A 19,683-nucleotide genomic window follows, 5' to 3' on the forward strand; every position below is an offset into this window, starting at 1 on the left:
GTCCCATCTCAGTGTGACAGGCCCGGCTCCCTCCTGTCCCAGTCCCAGCTCCAGCTCAGTGTGACAGGCCCGGCTCCCTCCTGTCCCAGTCCCAGCTCAGTGTGACAGGCCCGGCTCCCTCCTGTCCCAGTCCCAGCTCAGTGTGACAGGCCCGGCTCCATCCTGTCCCAGCTCAGTGTGACAGGCCCGGTTCCCTCCTGTCCCAGTCCCAGCTCAGTGTGACAGGCCCGGCTCCCTCCTGTCCCAGTCCCAGTCCCAGCTCAGTGTGACAGGCTCGGCTCCCTCCTGTCCCAGTCCCAGCTCCAGCTCAGTGTGACAGGCCCGGCTCCCTCCTGTCCCAGTGCCAGCTCAGTGTGACAGGCCCGGCTCCCTCCTGTCCCAGTCCCAGCTCAGTGTGACAGGCCCGGCTCCTTCCTGTCCCAGTCCCAGTCCCAGCTCAGTGTGACAGGCCCGGCTCCCTCCTGTCCCAGTCCCTGATCCAGCTCAGTGTGACAGGCCCGGCTCCCTCCTGTCCCAGTCCCAGTCCCAGCTCAGTGTCATAGGCCCGGCTCCCTCCTGTCCCAGTCCCAGCTCAGTGTGACTGGTCCGGCTCCCTCCTGTCCCAGTCCCAGCTCCAGCTCAGTGTGACAGGCCCGGCTCCCTCCTGTCCCAGTCCCAGCTCCAGCTCAGTGTGACAGGCCCGGCTCCCTCCTGTCCCAGCTCCAGCTCAGTGTGACAGGCCCGACTCCCTCCTGTCCCAGTCCCAGTCCCCGCTCAGTGTGACAGGCCCGGCTCCCTCCTGTCCCAATCCCAATCCCAGCTCAGTGTGACAGGCCCGGCTCCCTCCTGTCCCAGTCCCAGTCCCCGCTCAGTGTGACAGGCCCGGCTCCCTCCTGTCCCAGTCCCAGCTCAGTGTGACAGGCCCGGCTCCCTCCTGTCCCAGTCCCAGCTCAGTGTGACAGGCCCGGCTCCCTCCTGTCCCAGTCCCAGCTCCAGCTCAGTGTGACAGGCCGGCTCCCTCCCGTCCCAGTCCCAGCTCCAGCTCTGTGTGACAGGCCCGGCTCCCTCCTGTCCCAGTCCCAGCTCCAGCTCAGTGTGACAGGCCCGGCTCCCTCCTGTCCCAGTCCCAGCTCCAGCTCAGTGTGACAGGCCCGGCTCCATCCTGTCTCAGTCCCATCTCAGTGTGACAGGCCCGGCTCCCTCCTGTCCCAGTCCCAGCTCCAGCTCAGTGTGACAGGCCCGGCTCCCTCCTGTCCCAGTCCCAGCTCAGTGTGACAGGCCCGGCTCCCTCCTGTCCCAGTCCCAGCTCAGTGTGACAGGCCCGGCTCCATCCTGTCCCAGCTCAGTGTGACAGGCCAGGTTCCCTCCTGTCCCAGTCCCAGCTCAGTGTGACAGGCCCGGCTCCCTCCTGTCCCAGTCCCAGTCCCAGCTCAGTGTGACAGGCTCGGCTCCCTCCTGTCCCAGTCCCAGCTCCAGCTCAGTGTGACAGGCCCGGCTCCCTCCTGTCCCAGTCCCAGCTCAGTGTGACAGGCCCGGCTCCCTCCTGTCCCAGTCCCAGCTCAGTGTGACAGGCCCGGCTCCTTCCTGTCCCAGTCCCAGTCCCAGCTCAGTGTGACAGGCCCGGCTCCCTCCTGTCCCAGTCCCTGATCCAGCTCAGTGTGACAGGCCCGGCTCCCTCCTGTCCCAGTCCCAGCTCCAGCTCACTGTGACAGGCCCGGCTCCCTCCTGTCCCAGTCAAAGCTCCAGCCCAGTGTGACAGGCCTGGCTCCCTCCTGTCCCAGTCCCAGTCCCAGCTCAGAGTGACAGGCCCGGCTCCCTCCTGTCCCAGACCCAGCTCAGTGTGACAGGCCCGGCTCCCTCCTGATCCAGACCCAGCTCAGTTTGACAGGCCCGGCTCTCTCCTGTCCCTGTCCCAGTCCCAGCTCAGTGTGACAGGCCCGGCTCCCTCCTGTCCCAGTCCCAGTCCCAGCTCAGTGTGACAGGCCCGGCTCCCTCCTGTCCCAGTCCCAGCTCAGTGTGTCCGGCCCGGCTCCCTCCTGTCCCAGTCCCAGCTCAGTGTGACAGGCCCAGCTCCCTCCTGTCCCAGTCCCAGTCCCAGCTCAGTGTGACAGGCTCGGCTCCCTCCTGTCCCAGTCCCAGCTCCAGCTCAGTGTGACAGGCCCGGCTCCCTCCTGTCCCAGTCCCAGCTCAGTGTGACAGGCCCGGCTCCCTCCTGTCCCAGTCCCAGTCCCAGCTCAGTGTGACAGGCCCGGCTCCCTCCTGTCCCAGTCCCTGATCCAGCTCAGTGTGACAGGCCCGGCTCCCTCCTGTCCCAGTCCCAGTCCCAGCTCAGTGTCATAGGCCCGGCTCCCTCCTGTCCCAGTCCCAGCTCCAGCTCAGTGTGACAGGCCCGGCTCCCTCCTGTCCCAGTCCCAGCTCCAGCTCAGTGTGACAGGCCGGCTCCCTCCTGTCCCAGTCCCAGCTCCAGCCCAGTGTGACAGGCCCGGCTCCCTCCTGTCCCAGTCCCAGCTCCAGCTCAGTGTAACAGGCCCGGCTCCCTCCTGTCCCAGACCCAGCTCAGTGTGACAGGCCCGGCTCCCTCCTGATCCAGACCCAGCTCAGTGTGACAGGCCCGGCTCTCTCCTGTCCCTGTCCCAGTCCCAGCTCAGTGTGACAGGCCCGGCTCCCTCCTGTCCCAGTCCCAGTCCCAGCTCAGTGTGACAGGCCCGGCTCCCTCCTGTCCCAGTCCCAGCTCAGTGTGACCGGCCCGGCTCCCTCCTGTCCCAGTCCCAGCTCAGTGTGACAGGCCCGGCTCCCTCCTGTCGCAGTCCCAGCTCCAGCTCAATGTGACAGGCCCGGCTCCCTCCTGTCCCAGTCCCAGCTCAGTGTGACAGGCCCGGCTCCCTCCTGTCCCAGCTCCAGCTCCAGCTCAGTGTGACAGGCCCGGCTCCCTCCAGTCCCAGTCCCAGCTCCAGCTCAGTGTGACAGGCCCGGCTCCCTCCTGTCGCAGTCCCAGCTCAGTGTGACAGGCCCGGCTCCCTCCTGTCCCAGTCCCAGCTCCAGCTCAGTGTGACAGGCCCGGCTCCCTCCTGTCCCAGTCCCAGCTCCAGCTCAGTGTGACAGGCCCGGCTCCCTCCTCTCCCAGTCCCAGCTCCAGCTCAGTGTGACAGGCCCGGCTCCCTCCTGTCCCAGTCCCAGCTCAGTGTGACAGGCCCGGCTCCCTCCTGTCCCAGTCCCAGTCCCAGCTCAGTGTGACAGGCCCGGTTCCCTCCTGTCCCAGTCCCAGCTCAGTGTGACAGGCCCGGTTCCCTCCTGTCCCAGTCCCAGCTCCAGCTCAGTGTGACAGGCCCGGCTCCCTCCTGTCCCAGTCCCAGCTCCAGCTCAGTGTGACAGGCCCGGCTCCCTCCTGTCCCAGTCCCAGCTCCAGCTCAGTGTGACAGGCCCGGCTCCCTCCTGTCCCAGTCCCAGTCCCCGCTCTGTGTTACACGCCCGGCTCCCTCCTGTCCCAGTCCCAGCTAAGTGTGACAGGCCCGGCTCCCTCCTGTCCCAGTCCCAGCTCCAGCTCAGTGTGACAGGCCCGGCTCCCTCCTGTCCCAGTCCCAGCTCAGTGTGACAGGCCCGGCTCCCTCCTGTCCCAGTCCCAGCTCCAGCTCAGTGTGACAGGCCCGGCTCCCTCCTGTCCCAGTCCCAGCTCAGTGTGACAGGCCCGGTTCCCTCCTGTCCCAGTCCCAGCTCAGTGTGACAGGCCCGGCTCCCTCCTGTCCCAGTCCCAGTCCCAGCTCAGTGTGACAGGCCCGGCTCCCTCCTGTCCCAGTCCCTGATCCAGCTCAGTGTGACAGGCCCGGCTCCCTCCTGTCCCAGTCCCAGTCCCAGCTCAGTGTCATAGGCCCGGCTCCCTCCTGTCCCAGTCCCAGCTCCAGCTCAGTGTGACAGGCCCGGCTCCCTCCTGTCCCAGTCCCAGCTCCAGCTCAGTGTGACAGGCCCGGCTCCCTCCTGATCCAGACCCAGCTCAGTGTGACAGGCCCGGCTCTCTCCTGTCCCTGTCCCAGTCCCAGCTCAGTGTGACAGGCCCGGCTCCCTCCTGTCCCAGTCCCAGCTCAGTGTGACAGGCCCGGCTCCCTCCTGTCGCAGTCCCAGCTCCAGCTCAGTGTGACAGGCCCGGCTCCCTCCTGTCCCAGTCCCAGCTCAGTGTGACAGGCCCGGCTCCCTCCTGTCGCAGTCCCAGCTCCAGCTCAATGTGACAGGCCCGGCTCCCTCCTGCCCCAGTCCCAGCTCAGTGTGACAGGCCCGGCTCCCTCCTGTCCCAGTCCCAGCTCCAGCTCAGTGTGACAGGCCCGGCTCCCTCCTGTCCCAGTCCCAGCTCAGTGTGACAGGCCCGTCTCCCTCCTGTCCCAATCCCAGCTCAGTGTGACAGGCCCGGCTCCCTCTTGTCGCAGTCCCAGCTCCAGCTCTGTGTGACAGGCCCGGCTCCCTCCTGTCCCAGTCCCAATCCCAGCTCAGTGTGACAGGCCCGGCTCCCTCCTGTCCCAGTCCCAGTCCCAGCTCAGTGTGACAGGCCCGGCTCCCTCCTGTCCCAGTCCCAGCTCAGTGTGACAGGCCCGTCTCCCTCCTGTCCCAATCCCAGCTCAGTGTGACAGGCCCGGCTCCCTCTTGTCGCAGTCCCAGCTCCAGCTCAGTGTGACAGGCCCGGCTCCCTCCTGTCCCAGTCCCAGCTCAGTGTGACAGGCCCGGCTCCCTCCTGTCCCAGTCCCAGCTCAGTGTAACAGGCCCGGCTCCCTCCTGTCCCAGTCCCAGTCCCAGCTCAGTGTGACAGGCCCGGCTCCCTCCTGTCCCAGTCCCAGCTCAGTGTGACAGGCCCGGCTCCCTCCTGTCCCAGTCCCAGTCCCAGCTCCGTGTGACAGGCCCGGCTCCCTCCTGTCCCAGTCCCAGCTCAGTGTGACAGGCCCGGCTCACCCCTGTCCCAGTCCCAGCTCCAGCTCAGTGTGACAGGCCCGGCTCACTCCTGTCCCAGTCCCAGCTCCAGCTCAGTGTGACAGGCCCGGCTCCCTCCTGTCCCAGCTCCAGCTCAGTGTGACAGGCCCGGCTCCCTCCTGTCCCAGTCCCAGCTCCAGCTCAGTGTGACAGGACCGGCTCCCTCCTGTCCCAGTCCCAGCTCCAGCTCAGTGTGACAGGCCCGGCTCCCTCCTCTCCCAGTCCCAGTCCCATCTCAGTGTCACAGGCCCGGCTCCCTCCTGTCCCAGTCCCAGCTCAGTGTCACAGGCCCGGCTCCCTCCTGTCCCAGTCCCAGCTCAGTGTGACAGGCCCGGCTCCCTCCTGTCCCAGTCCCAATCCCAGCTCAGTGTGACAGGCCCGGCTCCCTCCTGTCCCAGTCCCAGCTCAGTGTGGCAGGCCCGGCTCCCTCCTGTCCCAGTGCCAGCTCAGTGTGACAGGCCCGGCTCCCTCCTGTCCCTGTCCCAGCTCAGTGTGACAGGCCCGGCTCCCTCCTGTCCCAGTCCCAGCTCCAGCTCAATGTGACAGGCCCGGCTCCCTCCTGTCCCAGTCCCAGTCCCAGCTCAGTGTGACAGGCCCGGCTCCCTCCTGTCCCAGTCCCAGTCCCAGCTCAGTGTGACAGGCCCGGCTCCCTCCTGTCCCAGTCCCAGTCCCAGCTCAGTGTGACAGGCCCGGCTCCCTCCTGTCCCAGTCCCAGTCCCAGCTCAGTGTGACAGGCCCGGCTCCCTCCTGTCCCAGTCCCAGTCCCAGCTCAGTGTGACAGGCCCGGTTCCCTCCTGTCCCAGTCCCAGCTCCAGCTCAGTGTGACAGGCCCGGCTCCCTCCTGTCCCAGTCCCAGTCCCAGCTCAGTGTGACAGGCCCAGCTCCCTCTTGTCCCAGTCCCAGTCCCAGCTCAGTGTGACAGGCCCGGCTCCCTCCTGTCCCTGTCCCAGCTCAGTGTGACAGGCCCGGCTCCCTCCTGTCCCAGTCCCAGCACCAGCTCAGTGTGACAGGCCCGGCTCCCTCCTGTCCCAGTCCCAGCTCCAGCTCAGTGTGACAGGCCCGGCTCCCTCCTGTCCCAGTCCCAGTCCCAGCTCAGTGTGACAGGCCCGGCTCCCTCCTGTCCCAGTCCTAGTTCAGTGTGACAGGCCCGGCTCCCTCCTGTCCCAGTCCCAGTCCCCGCTCAGTGTGACAGGCCCGGCTCCCTCCTGTCCCAGTCCCAGCTCCAGCTCAGTGTGACAGGCCCGGCTCCCTCCTGTCCCAGTCCCAGCTCCAGCTCAGTGTGACAGGCCCGGCTCCCTCCTGTCCCAGTCCCAGTCCCAGCTCAGTGTGACAGGCCCGGCTCCCTCCTGTCCCAGTCCTAGCTCAGTGTGACAGGCCCGGCTCCCTCCTGTCCCAGTCCCAGTCCCCGCTCAGTGTGACAGGCCCGGCTCCCTCCTGTCCCAGTCCCAGCTCCAGCTCAGTGTGACAGGCCCGGCTCCCTCCTGTCCCAGTCCCAGTCCCAGCTCAGTGTGACAGGCCCGGCTCCCTCCTGTCCCAGTCCTAGCTCAGTGTGACAGGCCCGGCTCCCTCCTGTCCCAGTCCCAGTCCCCGCTCAGTGTGACAGGCCCGGCTCCCTCCTGTCCCAGTCCCAGCTCCAGCTCAGTGTGACAGGCCCGGCTCCCTCCTGTCCCAGTCCCAGCTCAGTGTGACAGGCCCGGCTCCCTCCTGTCCCAGTCCCAGCTCCAGCTCAGTGTGACAGGCCCGGCTCCCTCCTGTCCCAGTCCCAGCTCCAGCTCAGTGTGACAGGCCCGGCTCCCTCCTGTCCCAGTCCCAGCTCAGTGTGACAGGCCCGGCTCCCTCCTGTCCCAGTCCCAGCTCCAGCTCAGTGTGACAGGCCCGGCTCCCTCCTGTCCCAGTCCCAGCTCCAGCCCAGTGTGACAGGCCCGGCTCCCTCCTGTCCCAGTCCCAGCTCAGTGTGACAGGCCCGGCTCCCTCCTGATCCAGACCCAGCTCAGTGTGACAGGCCCGGCTCCCTCCTGTCCCAGTCCCAGTCCCCGCTCTGTGTTACACGCCCGGCTCCCTCCTGTCCCAGTCCCAGCTCAGTGTGACAGGCCCGGCTCCCTCCTGTCCCAGTCCCAGCTCCAGCTCAGTGTGACAGGCCCGGCTCCCTCCTGTCCCAGTCCCAGCTCAGTGTGACAGGCCCAGCTCCCTCCTGTCCCTGTCCCAGTCCCAGCTCAGTGTGACAGGCCCGGCTCCCTCCTGTCCCAGTCCCAGCTCCAGCTCAGTGTGACAGGCCCGGCTCCCTCCTGTCCCAGTCCCAGCTCAGTGTGACAGGCCCGGCTCCCTCCTGTCCCTGTCCCAGTCCCAGCTCAGTGTGACAGGCCCGGCTCCCTCCTGTCCCAGTCCCAGCTCCAGCTCAGTGTGACAGGCCCGGCTCCCTCCTGTCCCAGTCCCAGCTCAGTGTGACAGGCCCGGCTCCCTCCTGTCCCAGTCCCAGCTCCAGCTCAGTGTGACAGGCACGGCTCCCTCCTGTCCCAGTCCCAGTCCCAGCTCAGTGTGACAGGCCCGGCTCCCTCCTGTCCCAGTCCCAGCTCAGTGTGACAGGCCCGGCTCCCTCCTGTCCGAGTCCTAGTCCCAGCTCAGTGTGACAGGCCCGGCTCCCTCCTGTCCCAGTCCCAGCTCCAGCTCAGTGTGACAGGCCTGGCTCCCTTCTGTCCCAGACCCAGCTCCAGCTCAGTGTGACAGGCCCGGCTCCCTCCTGATCCAGACCCAGCTCCAGCTCAGTGTCACAGGCCCGGCTCCCTCCTGTCCCAGTCCTAGCTCAGTGTGACAGGCCCGGCTCTCTCCTGTCCCTGTCCCAGTCCCAGCTCAGTGTGACAGGCCCGGCTCCCTCCTGTCGCAGTCCCAGCTCCAGCTCAGTGTGACAGGCCCGGCTCCCTCCTGTCCCAGTCCCAGCTCCAGCTCAGTGTGACAGGCCCGGCTCCCTCCCGTCCCAGTCCCAGTCCCAGCTCAGTGTGACAGGCCCGGCTCCCTCCTGTCCCAGTCCCAGCTCCAGCTCAGTGTGACAGGCCCGGCTCCCTCCTGTCCCAGTCCCAGCTCAGTGTGACAGGCCCGGCTCCCTCCTGTCCCAGTCCCAGTCCCAGCTCAGTGTGACAGGCCCGGCTCCCTCCTGTCCCAGTCCCAGTCCCAGCTCAGTGTGACAGGCCCGGCACCCTCCTGTCCCAGTCCCAGTCCCAGCTCAGTGTGACAGGCCCGGCTCCCTCCAGTCCCAGTCCCAGCTCCAGCTCAGTGTGACTGGCCCGGCTCCCTCCTGTCCCAGTCCCAGCTCAGTGTGACAGGCCCGGCTCCTTCCTGTCCCAGTCCCAGTCCCAGCTCAGTGTGACAGGCCCGGCCCCCTCCTGTCCCAGTCCCAGCTCAGTGTGACAGGCCCGGCTCCCTCCTGTCCCAGTCCCAGCTGCAGCTCAGTGTGACAGGCCCGGCTCCCTCCTGTCCCAGTCCCAGCTCAGTGTGACAGGCCCGGCTCCCTCCAGTCCCAGCCCTAGCTCAGTGTGACAGGCCTGGCTCCCTCCTGTCCCAGTCCCAGTCCCAGCTCAGTGTGACAGGCCCGGCTCCCTCCAGTCCCAGTCCCAGCTCCAGCTCAGTGTGACAGGCCCGGCTCCCTCCTGTCCCAGTCCCAGCTCCAGCTCAGTGTGACAGGCCCGGCTCCCTCCTGTCCCAGTCCCAGCTCAGTGTGACAGGCCCGGCTCCCTCCTGTCCCAGTCCCTGTCCCAGCTCAGTGTGACAGGCCCGGCTCCCTCCAGTCCCAGTCCCAGCTCAGTGTGACTAGCCCGGCTCCCTCCTGTCCCAGTCCCAGCTCCAGCTCAGTGTGACAGGCCCGGCTCCCTCCTGTCCCAGTCCCAGCTCCAGCTCAGTGTGACAGGCCCGGCTCCCTCCTGTCCCAGTCCCAGCTCAGTGTGACAGGCCCGGCTCCCTCCTGTCCCAGCTCCAGCTCAGTGTGACAGGCCCGGCTCCCTCCTGTCCCAGTCCCAGTCCCCGCTCAGTGTGACAGGCCCGGCTCCCTCCTGTCCCAATCCCAATCCCAGCTCAGTGTGACAGGCCCGGCTCCCTCCTGTCCCAGTCCCAGTCCCCGCTCAGTGTGACAGGCCCGGCTCCCTCCTGTCCCAGTCCCAGCTCAGTGTGACAGGCCCGGCTCCCTCCTGTCCCAGTCCCAGCTCAGTGTGACAGGCCCGGCTCCCTCCTGTCCCAGTCCCAGCTCCAGCTCAGTGTGACAGGCCGCCTCCCTCCTGTCCCAGTCCCAGCTCCAGCTCAGTGTGACAGGCCCGGCTCCCTCCTGTCCCAGTCCCAGCTCAGTGTGACAGGCCCGGCTCCCTCCTGTCCCAGTCCCAGCTCAGTGTGACAGGCCCGGCTCCTTCCTGTCCCAGTCCCAGCTCAGTGTGACAGGCCCGGCTCCCTCCTGTCCCAGTCCCTGATCCAGCTCAGTGTGACAGGCCCGGCTCCCTCCTGTCCCAGTCCCAGTCCCAGCTCAGTGTCATAGGCCCGGCTCCCTCCTGTCCCAGTCCCAGCTCCAGCTCAGTGTGACAGGCCCGGCTCCCTCCTGTCCCAGTCCCAGCTCCAGCTCAGTGTGACAGGCCCGGCTCCCTCCTGTCCCAGTCCCAGCTCCAGCCCAGTGTGACAGCCCCGGCTCCCTCCTGTCCCAGTCCCAGTCCCAGCTCAGTGTGACAGGCCCGGCTCCCTCCTGTCCCAGACCCAGCTCAGTGTGACAGGCCCGGCTCCCTCCTGATCCAGACCCAGCTCAGTGTGACAGGCCCGGCTCTCTCCTGTCCCTGTCCCAGTCCCAGCTCAGTGTGACAGGCCCGGCTTCCTCCTGTCCCAGTCCCAGTCCCAGCTCAGTGTGACAGGCCCGGCTCCCTCCTGTCCCAGTCCCAGCTCAGTGTGACCGGCCCGGCTCCCTCCTGTCCCAGTCCCAGCTCAGTGTGACAGGCCCGGCTCCCTCCTGTCCCAGTCCCAGTCCCAGCTCAGTGTGACAGGCTCGGCTCCCTCCTGTCCCAGTCCCAGCTCCAGCTCAGTGTGACAGGCCCGGCTCCCTCCTGTCCCAGTCCCAGCTCAGTGTGACAGGCCCGGCTCCCTCCTGTCCCAGTCCCAGTCCCAGCTCAGTGTGACAGGCCCGGCTCCCTCCTGTCCCAGTCCCTGATCCAGCTCAGTGTGACAGGCCCGGCTCCCTCCTGTCCCAGTCCCAGTCCCAGCTCTGTGTCATAGGCCCAGCTCCCTCCTGTCCCAGTCCCAGCTCCAGCTCAGTGTGACAGGCCCGGCTCCCTCCTGTCCCAGTCCCAGCTCCAGCTCAGTGTGACAGGCCCGGCTCCCTCCTGTCCCAGTCCCAGCTCCAGCCCAGTGTGACAGGCCCGGCTCCCTCCTGTCCCAGTCCCAGCTCCAGCTCAGTGTGACAGGCCCGGCTCCCTCCTGTCCCAGACCCAGCTCAGTGTGACAGGCCCGGCTCCCTCCTGATCCAGACCCAGCTCAGTGTGACAGGCCCGGCTCTCTCCTGTCCCTGTCCCAGTCCCAGCTCAGTGTGACAGGCCCGGCTCCCACCTGTCCCAGTCCCAGTCCCAGCTCAGTGTGACAGGCCCGGCTCCCTCCTGTCCCAGTCCCAGCTCAGTGTGACCGGCCCGGCTCCCTTCTGTCCCAGTCCCAGCTCAGTGTGACAGGCCCGGCTCCCTCCTGTCGCAGTCCCAGCTCCAGCTCAATGTGACAGGCCCGGCTCCCTCCTGTCCCAGTCCCAGCTCAGTGTGACAGGCCCGGCTCCCTCCTGTCCCAGCTCCAGCTCCAGCTCAGTGTGACAGGCCCGGCTCCCTCCAGTCCCAGTCCCAGCTCCAGCTCAGTGTGACAGGCCCGGCTCCCTCCTGTCCCAGTCCCAGCTCAGTGTGACAGGCCCGGCTCCCTCCTGTCCCAGTCCCAGCTCCAGCTCAGTGTGACAGGCCCGGCTCCCTCCTGTCCCAGTCCCAGCTCCAGCTCAGTGTGACGGGCCCGGCTCCCTCCTCTCCCAGTCCCAGCTCCAGCTCAGTGTGACAGGCCCGGCTCCCTCCTGTCCCAGTCCCAGCTCAGTGTGACAGGCCCGGCTCCCTCCTGTCCCAGTCCCAGTCCCAGCTCAGTGTGACAGGCCCGGTTCCCTCCTGTCCCAGTCCCAGCTCAGTGTGACAGGCCCGGTTCCCTCCTGTCCCAGCTCCAGCTCAGTGTGACAGGCCCGGCTCCCTCCTGTCCCAGTCCCAGCTCCAGCTCAGTGTGACAGGCCCGGCTCCCTCCTGTCCCAGGCCCGGCTCCCTCCTGTCCCAGTCCCAGTCCCCGCTCTGTGTTACACGCCCGGCTCCCTCCTGTCCCAGTCCCAGCTCAGTGTGACAGGCCCGGCTCCCTCCTGTCCCAGTCCCAGCTCCAGCTCAGTGTGACAGGCCCGGCTCCCTCCTGTCCCAGTCCCAGCTCAGTGTGACAGGCCCGGCTCCCTCCTGTCCCAGTCCCAGCTCCAGCTCAGTGTGACAGGCCCGGCTCCCTCCTGTCCCAGTCCCAGCTCAGTGTGACAGGCCCGGTTCCCTCCTGTCCCAGTCCCAGCTCAGTGTGACAGGCCCGGCTCCCTCCTGTCCCAGTCCCAGTCCCAGCTCAGTGTGACAGGCTCGGCTCCCTCCTGTCCCAGTCCCAGCTCCAGCTCAGTGTGACAGGCCCGGCTCCTTCCTGTCCCAGTCCCAGTCCCAGCTCAGTGTGACAGGCCCGGCTCCCTCCTGTCCCAGTCCCTGATCCAGCTCAGTGTGACAGGCCCGGCTCCCTCCTGTCCCAGTCCCAGCTCAGTGTCATAGGCCCGGCTCCCTCCTGTCCCAGTCCCAGCTCCAGCTCAGTGTGACAGGCCCGGCTCCCTCCTGTCCCAGTCCCAGCTCCAGCTCAGTGTGACAGGCCCGGCTCCCTCCTGATCCAGACCCAGCTCAGTGTGACAGGCCCGGCTCTCTCCTGTCCCTGTCCCAGTCCCAGCTCAGTGTGACAGGCCCGGCTCCCTCCTGTCCCAGTCCCAGTCCCAGCTCAGTGTGACAGGCCCGCCTCCCTCCTGTCCCAGTCCCAGCTCAGTGTGACAGGCCCGGCTCCCTCCTGTCGCAGTCCCAGCTCCAGCTCAATGTGACAGGCCCGGCTCCCTCCTGTCCCAGTCCCAGCTCAGTGTGACAGGCCCGGCTCCCTCCTGTCCCAGTCCCAGCTCAGTGTGACAGGCCCGGCTCCCTCCTGTCCCAGTCCCAGCTCAGTGTGACAGGCCCGTCTCCCTCCTGTCCCAATCCCAGCTCAGTGTGACAGGCCCGGCTCCCTCTTGTCGCAGTCCCAGCTCCAGCTCAGTGTGACAGGCCCGGCTCCCTCCTGTCCCAGTCCCAGCTCAGTGTGACAGGCCCGGCTCCCTCCTGTCCCAGTCCCAGCTCAGTGTAACAGGCCCGGCTCACTCCTGTCCCAGTCCCAGCTCAGTGTGACAGGCCCGGCTCCCTCCTGTCCCAATCCCAATCCCAGCTCAGTGTGACAGGCCCGGCTCCCTCCTGTCCCAGTCCCAGTCCCAGCTCAGTGTGACAGGCCCGGCTCCCTCCTGTCCCAATCCCAGCTCAGTGTGACAGGCCCGGCTCCCTCCTGTCCCAGTCCCAGCTCAGTGTGACAGGCCCGGCTCCCTCCTGTCCCAGTCCCAGTCCCCGCTCAGTGTGACAGGCCCGGCTCCCTCCTGTCCCAGTCCCAGTCCCCGCTCAGCGTGACAGGCCCGGCTCCCTCCTGTCCCAGTCCCAGTCCCAGCTCAGTGTGACAGGCCCGGCTCCCTCCTGTCCCAGTCCCAGCTACAGCTCAGTGTGACAGGCCCAGCTCCCTCCTGTCCCAGTCCCAGCTCAGTGTGACAGGCCCGGCTCCCTCCTGTCCCAGTCCCAGCTCCAGCTCACTGTGACAGGCCCGCCTCCCTCCTGTCCCAGTCCCAGCTCAGTGTGACAGGCCCGGCTCACCCCTGTCCCAGTCCCAGCTCCAGCTCAGTGTGACAGGCCCGGCTCCCTCCTGTCCCAGTCCCAGTCCCAGCTCAGTGTGACAGGCCCGGCTCACTCCTGTCCCAGTCCCAGCTCAGTGTGACAGGCCCGGCTCCCTCCTGTCCCAGTCCCAGTCCCAGCTCAGTGTGACAGGCCCGGCTCCCTCCTGTCCCAGTCCCAGTCCCCGCTCAGTGTGACAGGCCCGGCTCCCTCCTGTCCCAGTCCCAGTCCCCGCTCAGTGTGACAGGCCCGGCTCCCTCCTGTCCTAGTCCCAGTCCCAGCTCAGTGTGACAGGCCCGGCTCCCTCCAGTCCCAGTCCCAGCTCAGTGTGACAGGCCCGGCTCCCTCCTGTCCCAGTCCCAGCTACAGCTCAGTGTGACAGGCCCGGCTCCCTCCTGTCCCAGTCCCAGCTCCAGCTCAGTGTGACAGGCCCGGCTCCCTCCTGTCCCAGTCCCAGCTCCAGCTCAGTGTGACAGGCCCGGCTCCCTCCTGTCCCAGTCCCAGTCCCAGCTCAGTGTGACAGGCCCGGCTCCCTCCTGTCCCAGTCCCAGCTACAGCTCAGTGTGACAGGCCCGGCTCCCTCCAGTCCCAGTCCCAGCTCAGTGTGACAGGCCCGGCTCCCTCCTGTCCCAGTCCCAGCTACAGCTCAGTGTGACAGGCCCGGCTCCCTCCTGTCCCAGTCCCAGCTCCAGCTCAGTGTGACAGGCCCGGCTCCCTCCTGTCCCAGTCCCAGCTCCAGCTCAGTGTGACAGGCCCGGCTCCCTCCTGTCCCAGTCCCAGTCCCAGCTCAGTGTGACAGGCCCGGCTCCCTCCTGTCCCAGTCCCAGCTACAGCTCAGTGTGACAGGCCCGGCTCCCGCCTGTCGAGCTGACCCTGTCTGCGGGTAGACTCTGTTAAGAGTCTAATCGGGGTTGAGCTGGATTTGTGGAAAGCCCCCTCACTTAATCCCGGTTTAACTTCCTCGGCAGGAGTAGGGGGATGATGTTCAGCCATGGCGGGGATTAAAGGACAGATTTGAACGCGGGGAGGGGGAGGGGAAGGGACGATGATGTGACTGCCTCGGGGAGGAGGGATTGCCCGGCTCGCCAGTCCAGGGCTCTGCTGGGTGGGAGGAGGGACCGGGGCCTATCACAGCTCCCGCCAATTCCACAGCAACAGCTGGCACGCTGAATCAGCCTTTGTGCCAGCGTGACCGAGACCGGCACCTTCTCTACCCCCTCCCGCAGTGTCTGACGGTCAGTGTGACGGTCAGTGTGAGGGTCTGTCCCCCTCCCCCTCCCGCAGTGTCTGACGGTCAGTGTGAGGGTCTGTCCCCCTCCCGCAGTGTCTGACGGTCAGTGTGAGGGTCTGTCCCCCTCCCGCAGTGTCTGACGGTCAGTGTGAGGGTCTGTCCCCCTCCCGCAGTGTCAGTGACGGTCAGTGTGAGGGCTGTCCCCCTCCCCCTCCCGCAGTGTCAGTGACGGTCAGTGTGAGGGTCTGTCCCCCTCCCCCTCCCGCAGTGTCTGACGGTCAGTGTGAGGGTCTGTCCCCCTCCCGCAGTGTCTGACGGTCAGTGTGAGGGTCTGTCCCCCTCCCGCAGTGTCTGACGGTCAGTGTGAGGGTCTGTCCCCCTCCCGCAGTGTGAGTGACGGTCAGTGTGAGGGTCTGTCCCCCTCCCCCTCCCGCAGTGTCAGTGACGGTCAGTGTGAGGGTCTGTCCCCCTCCCCTCCCGCAGTGTCCGTGACGGTCAGTGTGAGGGTCTGTCCCCCTCCCGCAGTGTCCGTGACGGTCAGTGTGAGGGTCTGTCCCCCTCCCGCAGTGTCTGACGGTCAGTGTGAGGGTCTGTCCCCCTCCCGCAGTGTCTGACGGTCAGTGTGAGTGTCTGTCCCCCTCCCGCAGTGTCTGACGGTCAGTGTGAGGGTCTGTCCCCCTCCCGCAGTGTCAGTGACGGTCAGTGTGAGGGCTGTCCCCCTCCCCCTCCCGCAGTGTCAGTGACGGTAAGTGTGAGGGTCTGTCCCCCTCCCCTCCCGCATTGTCCGTGACGGTCAGTGTGAGGGTCTGTCCCCCTCCCGCAGTGTCCGTGACGGTCAGTGTGAGTGTCTGTCCCCCTCCCGCAGTGTCTGACGGTCAGTGTGAGGGTCTGTCCCCCTCCCCCTCCCGCAGTGTCTGACGGTCAGTGTGAGGGTCTGTCCCCCTCCCGCAGTGTCTGACGGTCAGTGTGAGGGTCTGTCCCCCTCCCCCTCCCACAGTGTCAGTGACGGTCAGTGTGAGGGTCTGTCCCCCTCCCGCAGTGTCAGTGACGGTCAGTGTGAGGGTCTGTCCCCCTCCCCTCCCGCAGTGTCAGTGAGGTCAGTGTGAGGGTCTGTCCCCCTCCCGCAGTGTCAGTGACGGTCAGTGTGAGGGTCTGTCCCCCTCCCGCAGTGTGAGTGACGGTCAGTGTGAGGGTCTGACCCCCTCCCGCAGTGTCAGTGACGGTCAGTGTGAGGGTCTGTCCCCCTCCCCCTCCCACAGTGTCAGTGACGGTCAGTGTGAGGGTCTGTCCCCCTCCCGCAGTGTGAGTGACGGTCAGTGTGAGGGTCTGTCCCCCTCCCGCAGTGTCAGTGACGGTCAATGTGAGGGTCTGTCCCCCTCCCCCTCCCGCAGTGTCAGTGACGGTCAGTGTGAGGGTCTGTCCACCTCCCACAGTGTCAGTGACGGTCAGTGTGAGGGTCTGTCCCCCTCCCGCAGTGTCAGTGACGGTCAGTGTGAGGGTCTGTCCCCCTCCCCCTCCCGCAGTGTCAGTGACGGTCAGTGTGAGGGTCTGTCCCCCTCCCGCAGTGTCAGTGACGGTCAGTGTGAGGGTCTGTCCCCCTCCCGCAGTGTCAGTGACGGTCAGTGTGAGGGTCTGTCCCCCTGCCCCTCCCACAGTGTCCGTGACGGTCAGTGTGAGGGTCTGTCCCCCTCCCACAGTGTCAGTGACGGTCAGTGTGAGGGTCTGTCCCCCTCCCCCTCCCACAGTGTCAGTGACGGTCAGTGTGAGGGTCTGTGCCCCTCCCCCTCCCGCAGTGTGAGTGACGGTCAGTGTGAGGGTCTGTCCCCCTCCCCCTCCCGCAGTGTCAGTGACGGTCAGTGTGAGGGTCTGTCCCCCTCCCCCTCCCACAGTGTCCGTGACGGTCAGTGTGAGGGTCTGTCCCCCTCCCACAGTGTCAGTGACGGTCAGTGTGAGGGTCTGTCCCCTCCCCCTCCCGCAGTGTCAGTGACGGTCAGTGTGAGGGTCTGTCCCCCTCCCACAGTGTCAGTGACGGTCAGTGTGAGGGTCTGTCCCCCTCCCCCTCCCGCAGTGTGAGTGACGGTCAGTGTGAGGGTCTGTCCCCCTCCCCCTCCCTCAGTGTCAGTGACGGTCAGTGTGAGGGTCTGTCCCCCTCCCCCTCCCGCAGTGTCAGTGACGGTCAGTGTGAGGGTCTGTCCCCCTCCCCCTCCCGCAGTGTCAGTGACGGTCAGTGTGAGGGTCTGACCCCCTCCCGCAGTGTCAGTGACGGTCAGTGTGAGGGTCTGTCCCCCTCCCCCTCCCGCAGTGTCAGTGACGGTCAGTGTGAGGGTCTGTCCCCCTCCCCTTCCCACAGTGTCAGTGACGGTCAGTGTGAGGGTCTGTCCCCCTCCCGCAGTGTCAGTGACGGTCAGTGTGAGGGTCTGTCCCCCTCCCGCAGTGTCAGTGACGGTCAGTGTGAGGGTCTGTCCCCCTGCCCCTCCCGCAGTGTCAGTGACGGTCAGTGTGAGGGTCTGTCCCCCTCCCCCTCCCGCAGTGTCAGTGACGGTCAGTGTGAGGGTCTGTCCCCCTCCCCCTCCCGCAGTGTGAGTGACGGTCAGTGTGAGGGTCTGTCCCCCTCCCGCAGTGTCAGTGACGGTCAGTGTGAGGGTCTGTCCCCCTCCCCCTCCCACAGTGTCAGTGACGGTCAGTGTGAGGGTCTGTCCCCCTCCCGCAGTGTCAGTGACGGTCAGTGTGAGGGTCTGTCCCCCTCCCGCAGTGTCAGTGACGGTCAGTGTGAGGGTCTGTCCCCCTCCCGCAGTGTCAGTGACGGTCAGTGTGAGGGTCTGTCCCCCTCCCCCTCCCGCAGTGTCAGTGACGGTCAGTGTGAGGGTCTGTCCCCCTCCCGCAGTGTGAGTGACGGTCAGTGTGAGGGTCTGTCCCCCTCCCCCTCCCACAGTGTCAGTGACGGTCAGTGTGAGGGTCTGTCCCCCTCCCCCTCCCGCAGTGTCAGTGACGGTCAGTGTGAGGGTCTGTCCCCCTCCCCCTCCCACAGTGTCAGTGACGGTCAGTGTGAGGGTCTGTCCCCCTCCCGCAGTGTCAGTGACGGTCAGTGTGAGGGTCTGTCCCCCTCCCCCTCCCGCAGTGTCAGTGACGGTCAGTGTGAGGGTCTGTCCCCCTCCCGCAGTGTCCGTGACGGTCAGTGTGAGGGTCTGTCCCCCTCCCCCTCCCACAGTGTCAGTGACGGTCAGTGTGAGGGTCTGTCCCCCTCCCCCTCCCGCAGTGTCAGTGACGGTCAGTGTGAGGGTCTGTCCCCCTCCCCCTCCCGCAGTGTCAGTGACGGTCAGTGTGAGGGTCTGTCCCCCTCCCGCAGTGTCAGTGACGGTCAGTGTGAGGGTCTGTCCCCCTCCCCCTCCCGCAGTGTCAGTGACGGTCAGTGTGAGGGTCTGTCCCCCTCCCCCTCCCGCAGTGTCAGTGACGGTCAGTGTGAGGGTCTGTCCCCCTCCCGCAGTGTCAGTGACGGTCAGTGTGAGGGTCTGTCCCCCTCCCCCTCCCACAGTGTCAGTGACGGTCAGTGTGAGGGTCTGTCCCCCTCCCGCAGTGTCAGTGACGGTCAGTGTGAGGGTCTGTCCCCCTCCCCCTCCCGCAGTCTCCGTGACGGTCAGTGTGAGGGTCTGTCCCGCTCCCACAGTGTCAGTGACGGTCAGTGTGAGGGTCTGTCCCCCTCCCGCAGTGTGAGTGACGGTCAGTGTGAGGGTCTGTCCCCCTCCCCCTCCCGCAGTGTCAGTGACGGTCAGTGTGAGGGTCTGTCCCCCTCCCCCTCCCGCAGTGTCCGTGACGGTCAGTGTGAGGGTCTGTCCCCCTCCCCCTCCCACAGTGTCAGTGACGGTCAGTGTGAGGGTCTGTCCCCCTCCCCCTCCCACAGTGTCAGTGACGGTCAGTGTGAGGGTCTGTCCCCCTCCCGCAGTGTGAGTGACGGTCAGTGTGAGGGTCTGTCCCCCTCCCCCTCCCGCAGTGTCAGTGACGGTCAGTGTGAGGGTCTGTCCCCCTCCCCCTCCCGCAGTGTCAGTGACGGTCAGTGTGAGGGTCTGTCCCCCTCCCCCTCCCGCAGTGTCAGTGACGGTCAGTGTGAGGGTCTGTCCCCCTCCCCCTCCCGCAGTGTCAGTGACGGTCAGTGTGAGGGTCTGTCCCCCTCCCGCAGTGTCAGTGACGGTCAGTGTGAGGGTCTGTCCCCCTCCCAATCCCACAGTGTCAGTGACGGTCAGTTTGAGGGTCTGTCCCCCTCCCGCAGTGTCAGTGACGGTCAGTGTGAGGGTCTGTCCCCCTCCCCCTCCCACAGTGTCAGTGAAGGTCAGTGTGAGGGTCTGTCCCCCTCCCCCTCCCGCAGTGTCAGTGACGGTCAGTGTGAGGGTCTGTCCCCCTCCCCCTCCCGCAGTGTCAGTGACGGTCAGTGTGAGGGTCTGTCCCCCTCCCGCAGTGTCAGTGACGGTCAGTGTGAGGGTCTGTCCCCCTCCCCCTCCCGCAGTGTGAGTGACGGTCAGTGTGAGGGTCTGTCCCCCTCCCCCTCCCACAGTGTCCGTGACGGTCAGTGTGAGGGTCTGTCCCCCTCCCCCTCCCACAGTGTCAGTGACGGTCAGTGTGAGGGTCTGTGCCCCTCCCACAGTGTCAGTGACGGTCAGTGTGAGGGTCTGTCCCCCTCCCACAGTGTCAGTGACGGTCAGTGTGAGGGTCTGTCCCCCTCCCCCTCCCGCAGTGTGAGTGACGGTCAGTGTGAGGGTCTGTCCCCCTCCCCCTCCCACAGTGTCCGTGACGGTCAGTGTGAGGGTCTGTCCCCCTCCCCCTCCCACAGTGTCAGTGACGGTCAGTGTGAGGGTCTGTCCCCCTCCCGCAGTGTCAGTGACGGTCAGTGTGAGGGTCTGTCCCCCTCCCCCTCCCGCAGTGTCAGTGACGGTCAGTGTGAGGGTCTGTCCCCCTCCCGCAGTGTCAGTGACGGTCAGTGTGAGGGTCTGTCCCCCTCCCCCTCCCGCAGTGTGAGTGACGGTCAGTGTGAGGGTCTGTCCCCCTCCCCCTCCAGCAGTGTCAGTGACGGTCAGTGTGAGGGTCTGTCCCCCTCCCGCAGTGTCAGTGACGGTCAGTGTGAGGGTCTGTCCCCCTCCCCCTCCCACAATGTCAGTGACGGTCAGTGTGAGGGTCTGTCCCCCTCCCCCTCCCGCAGTGTCAGTGACGGTCAGTGTGAGGGTCTGTCCCCCTCCCGCAGTGTCAGTGACGGTCAGTGTGAGGGTCTGTCCCCCTCCCCCTCCCGCAGTGTCAGTGACGGTCAGTGTGAGGGTCTGTCCCCCTCCCGCAGTGTCAGTGACGGTCAGTGTGAGGGTCTGTCCCCCTCCCCCTCCCGCAGTGTGAGTGACGGTCAGTGTGAGGGTCTGTCCCCCTCCCCCTCCCACAGTGTCAGTGACGGTCAGTGTGAGGGTCTGTCCCCCTCCCGCAGTGTCAGTGACGGTCAGTGTGAGGGTCTGTCCCCCTCCCCCTCCCGCAGTGTGAGTGACGGTCAGTGTGAGGGTC

The 19,683-nt window shown here is 66.7% G+C and overlaps 1 protein-coding gene across 1 annotated transcript in view; it reads left to right on the top strand.

Annotated features, from left to right (window-relative positions):
* The window catches only part of LOC140406605 (ceramide synthase-like), a gene marked incomplete at its 3' end in the record, with an annotated part of 71,918 nt that overhangs the window by 47,725 nt on the left and 4,510 nt on the right, over positions 1-19,683 (top strand). The window lies entirely within an intron of this gene.

Source organism: Scyliorhinus torazame, unplaced genomic scaffold (assembly GCF_047496885.1).
Source record: "Scyliorhinus torazame isolate Kashiwa2021f unplaced genomic scaffold, sScyTor2.1 scaffold_705, whole genome shotgun sequence".
In the NCBI taxonomy this organism is placed as follows: Eukaryota; Metazoa; Chordata; class Chondrichthyes; order Carcharhiniformes; family Scyliorhinidae; genus Scyliorhinus; species Scyliorhinus torazame.